The following is a 6,099-nucleotide window of genomic DNA, read 5'->3' as shown; positions in this document are numbered from 1 at the left end:
GCTACCCAGCAGATCTGACCATCAACGACATGTTTCTCTCGGAGGACAGAAAGGTTTGTTGCCTGTCTATAACTTACTGTTCGGTAATGACTTAACCCTATCTAGACCGGGCTTTTTTTATTCCTGGGGCCGGGGGGGGGGGGGGGCTCTTTTGCCCCCCCTTCGTAATTTCAAAACCGCCTGGGTTACGATCCCCAAATTTAGAGGGAGGGATGTACTAGTAAAGTTTTATATTTTCTGTAATTTTTGTATCGTTATGACGTAATATGACGTAATTATGACGTCATAATGTCATATTTTGGGCTAAAACCGTCTAAATATGAAATTTACGCTATACTTAAAGTTACTTAACAAAACGATGACTATATTGTGTGGGACCGCGTAGCGGTGTGTTCGGCCCGTGACAGAGAGGTTGCGAGTTCGAATCCGGCTGCGTGTCACCGATCTTGTGTCCTTGGGAAAGGCACTTTACACGACTTTCCTCACTTTACTCAGGTGAAAATGAGTACCTAGCTTCGGCTAGGGCCGTCCCTCGGATAGGACGTTAAATGGAGGTCCCGTGTTTTGAGGTCACCTGAGTGGCGCCGAATGGCAGCTCGCTCCAGACACTTGCGACAGTCGTGTTGAGGTCACCTGAGTAGCGCCGAATGGCAGCTCGCTCCATCCAGACCCTTGCGATTTAGCCTCGCCTATTGTAAGCTCCTCGCAATTCAGACCCTGGCTGCAAAGAGTGAGTAGTCGGCCCACCCAATAACCAAAACCAACTATAAAGGGTATCTTATTGGTGTCTAAGTCTGCCAAGTCTTTTGTTGCCAATGACGACGAAACTGACGCCTATATGACGTCAAAAAATGACGTCATTTGTCCGCCATTTGTCCGTCATTTGTCCGCCATCTTGGATCGACAAGCTTGAATTTTCTAAAATACGATTTTTTCCACATATAACCCCAAACCCAATAGAAGTGGACTAAAAAGGTTCAAGTGATTGTGTTTTGTAAGAAAGTAAAAGATTTTGACGGTATTTGTCACGTGTAAAATAACATGTATTCATCGTTAAAATTACATTGTCCGCCATCTTGGATTTTGACCCATGACGTCATCGAATTAGCATAAATTATGAATACTTAATTAAAAATGTAACTTAAAATTACACAGGATGTTAATGATATAGATAAATAAGTTTGGTCTAGCAATGAAACCATGAAATCTCATAATTCAAACTGAAATTAGTAAATTTTGTAAAATATGCCTGTCAGAAACCCGTTGCCATGGCAACACGAAAAATCACAAACTAAATTTTTGTTCAAAATTGTTGCCAACATTATTTTAGGAAAAATCACCAAGTTTTGTAGTTCTAGCACACGTCGTTCGGCAGTTATATGACGTCAAAGTTGGCGCGGACACTTTTACCCCCCCCCCGTCTAGATAGGGTTAATGGTTTAACGCGCATCCATGCAGCAAAATCTTTCACTTAAAACTCAATGGATCCACGGTATAACCCATCCCCAACTCCAAGATCTTTAAATATCATTAACAAGAAAAATCAACATCTTTAAATATCATCAACTAGAAAAATATTTCGTTTATATACTCTTTGATATGTTGATTGAAATGTTTTTCATTTTTTCAGGTTGCCTCTGCCCGATGTGGTGGATGGTGTGGCTACTGCCGGCCCGATGGAGAGAAAATATATCTGACACCCTCACAAGGTAAGTACAACACGTTAATTATAACGGCTCATTCTCATTGAAATGTTTCCAATAGCTATTTTAGGTTCGAAAAATAAATAAGCTCATTTTTGTCAAACCTACCTGATTGTTTAGGAAATTCACTTTATTAACGATAAACAAAAGTGAAAAGGTATTTTTAAAACTCATTGGTTATGTATCATTTTGGGCTTTTTTTCCATCGAAAAGATGCTGTGTTCATTATATCATTTAGTTATAAGGGGACGTGCATAAACATAGCGACATCTAAAATGCCAAAGCTCTATGTAGGCTAGATATTTGCACTTTAAAAGCAAGAAGAGAATTTCTATGTCTTAAGTTTGCGAAATCCATGTTTAATTCACCCACTTTTCGAAGCTGGTTGCCAGCTACAAGTAATGAAGTTCACAACAGAGGTTTGAAACGAGGGCTCGAGCTTAGCATACCTTTTGCCAAATATGATAGGTACAAAAACAGTGCTATTCCATACTTGTCCACACTCTTAAATACTGATTTATAGCCTGTTTATAATGTCACATTATTACTACATGGTTACGTTGATTACTGCTAATGTTAGCCTTGGTGTGTATCGATGATTGATAAGTATGTTATGTTGTATATATTAAGGTTTTTATTTTACGACTAAAACTAATTCAATTCAGCCAGTTTTACAGCAAGGTATAACAGGCTGCAACGTTGTTTTAGTATGTCCATGTATGTATGTATATGTATGTATATGTATATATATGTATGAATAATAAACCATCAATAAAAAGTAGGCAGCTTTTTTCACACCAATAGCAGGTCAAATAGATAACGTAGAAAGCATCGAACAATGGTAACGTTTGTTATAGTCATTTTTGTACTATACCAATGTTTTGCCAAGCAATGTAGGCTACAATGACAGTCAGCAATCCTTTCTGGTTTTATTAGAATAAGCAACAAAAGTAAAGCGTAAAAAACGGCCATTTTCAGTCGTATATGAGGCTGATGATACAAACGTCGGGACTGTCTTACTCGTGGTGGTGTTCAACTTACCAAACTTGGCGACACCCGCTATTCTGACCAGGTTACAGGACAGTCTATAATAGACTTATTCTTAGCTTCTAACCAAAACTTTTGCCAAATCACACAGCAGCCACCTCCACCTACCTTGGTTAGTCGGATCACGTAGTAGTATCAGCTGAGATTTCCCTGAACTGTAAGGATGCACTTGAATCACCCTTACACAGGACACTCTACAGTTATAACAAGGTCAAGGCAGACTGGGATAGTTTTCGTGACTTGCTCAGAGACGCTCCCTGGCAGATAGTGTAGTCGCAAATAGGGCTGACGAATGTGCTGAAGAGGTTGCATCTCTGTTACAGGCTGGCATTGATGCTTTTGTGCCCTCCAGAAGGTTTCAAATGAAACGTCACTCCTCTCCTTGATTCTCTCCTGCTTATGAAGTGGCCATCGCTCATCGCTACGAGTATGTCAACTTAACGGCACCCGGACGTCATAATGCCTTGCTGTCTGTTAAATTTCTGGCTTGGAGTACGTAGCATAGAAACTCCGGTGTAAACGGAAAGAATTTGATCGAAGCTGTATGTTTAATTTCTTGTCTATGAAACTTTCAATTGGGTCAATAGAGTGGAAAACCCGCCATGACGTCCTTCTGACCGCACGTCAACCTACGGCACCCTTACGTCATAACGCCATGATGTCTGTTAAATTTACCAATTGTGGAACGTAGCGTACGAACTATTGTATCATAGGAAATAGTTTGGTCGAAGTTGTTAATTTGTATGCTCAGTTTATTGTTTATCGTTTAAATGGGTCAATAGAATGGAAAACCCGCTTCGTCTTTCTCCCGACCGCATATCATATGTCAACTTTATGGCAACGGAGGTCATAATGCTATGATCGATGTCTGTTAAATTTGCGCGTCACTTTAATCACTTGAATTTCATGGTAGAATCTATCGACGGGAAATGGAAAGCCATTTGACTGCTGAAAATTATTGTTTACGTCTCTAGCAGTCATTAAAACTGATATACCAAATCCTTAATGTCGGATATCGGGTAAGCTACTTTTGCACTGTTGTCCTGTTTAGCAGCCAATTTCTAATCACCAATTAGGCCCGCTGTAGCTCGTTAATTAAATCCGGTAAAATTTTATTGGTTTTCTGAAAATGTAGGATTTTGCAAGACCTGACTTGCTTTTCTGCTAGTGATTTGGCCGTAGTTCATGATATTGTTCCTAGGTTTCGTTTGCTAATAGCTAATAGTGCACTCTATCGTTGAAATATTACTTCCTAATATCATCCATATTTGAATTCGCATTTGAAGAGTTGTTACAGACCATTTGAAACAATATCTGACATGCATCGGCGTTTTGGGGCGAATTTAGGAAAGTTACGTATTTTGTCGAATCAGTATCTGAATGAGTAGCTATGTTCTGTCTAATCACGAATCCGCGGCTGAGTCGGTGGCTACGAACAGGCGGATGAATTGGACTAGAAGTATAACATGTTTGAGGTATGCCGGACGTGGCGTATTTAAGGTCACATGTACACGTAAAAGACGTCACGTGCCTTTGAATTAAACACAGGACCATGTGACGTGTGACATCTGTAAAGGAGGTCACGTACCTTATGTCACAGCGTAAGTCGGGCAAACTGTCGTGATTTTGCTTAGGTACACGATACTGAAATATCGTAAGTCGGGCAAACCGTCGTGATTCTGCTTAGGTACACGAAACTGAAATATCGTAAGTCGGGCAAACTGTCGTGATGGTGGCAACAAGGTTGTGGCTATTGACAGGATCGTCCTGTCAAAAGTAGAAAACTTTGCACTGTTGACAGGATCGTTCTGTCAGTGGAAAAACTTGAAACTGTTGACAGGACGATCCTGTCAACAGTAGAAACTTTGCACTGTTGACAGGACAATCCTGTCAACAGTGCAATTTTTTCCACTGTTGACAGGACGATCCTGTCAATAGCCTCAGTTTCTTGACAGTATCACGACAGTTTGCCCGACTTACGATATTACAGTAGCGTATGGTGTACCTAAGTAGAATCACGACAGTTTGCCCAACTTACGATATTTCGGTAGAGTATACAGTACGTTCAGTTCAGCGCAGTTCAGTTTATTCATGACAACAGTTTTGCAGGTAGCCAGGGCTACCTGAATTGCACTGAAGTTTACAATTATCACATTATCAGCATCATATACATTATACTTTAGAGGCGTACATGCTGATGTTTAAAAATCATGTAAAACATTTTTCTATCTTAACTGACTATCAAACACATCATAAAATAAATCGGCGTACAGTGTTGGGTGTTGACGTATCGGCAGCATCACGACAGTTTGCGATAATTCAGTAGCAAGATCTTTGGGGAGTGGCTATTTGCATTCTTGACAGGATAATCATGTCAGCTGTGGGAAAATTTGCATTGTTGACAGGATCATGCTGTCAGCGCGATTTAAAGGAAGAATTTATCATGAACAGACATTCCTTTAATCTTTGTCGAAACATTATTGTAGTCTTTGCAACAATAGAAGCTACTGGTGAATAATTACCTCCATGAAATGTCATGGAGGTTATATTTTACCCTGCGTTTGTGTGTCTGTCTGTCTGTGTGTGTGTGTGTAAACAAGATAACTCAAGAACGGCTGGGTGGATTGCTTTCATACTTGGTGTGTTGGTAGTGTGTGATGAAAGCTGGAAATGATTAGATTTTGGGCCCTCTAGCGGCTCCCCTTGGTACTGCAGCGCAACTTCCGGTTTTGCTATCTCGGTGTTCTGAACATGCTATGGTCACGATTTTTGAGTGTTAGATAGCTCTTGTGCTCAGGAAGAAATGACATAAGTTTTGGCCCCCTAGCGTCTAGTTTTGGGATAGCAGGGGCGTTTTTGTCAAAAACTTCTGAAGAGGATAACTCAAGAAGGGAACAACGGATTTTCATGATTTTTGGTATGTAGGTACCTTAGACAATGTTGTACACGATAAAATACTAATTATGCAAAATAGGAGTACATTTGCATAATTAATGAGAATATTCTATAATAGCAGTTTTTTCAATGTATCTCTTGTTTCAGACATGCTATGGTCTTGACATTTACGTGGTAGATAGCTTTTAGTGCCATGACATATTGGGGCAAGTTTCAGCCCCCTAATATTTAATTATGGAACTGCAGGGGCATTTTTGTCAAGACACTTCAAAGAGGATAACTGCAGAAAGGAACGACGGATTGGCATCATTTTAGGCATGCAGGTAGCTTGGGCAAAGATGTTCATAATGATATGCATGTTATGCAAATGAGGACTTAATTTGCATAATCAATGAGGAATTTGTATAAGTCAATTGTTATCCATAACTCCACTTCAATAAATGCAACACATGTA

This window comes from Branchiostoma floridae, chromosome 16 (assembly GCF_000003815.2).
Source record: "Branchiostoma floridae strain S238N-H82 chromosome 16, Bfl_VNyyK, whole genome shotgun sequence".
Taxonomy (NCBI): domain Eukaryota; kingdom Metazoa; phylum Chordata; class Leptocardii; order Amphioxiformes; family Branchiostomatidae; genus Branchiostoma; species Branchiostoma floridae.
Note: the sequence above shows the minus strand (reverse complement) of the source record.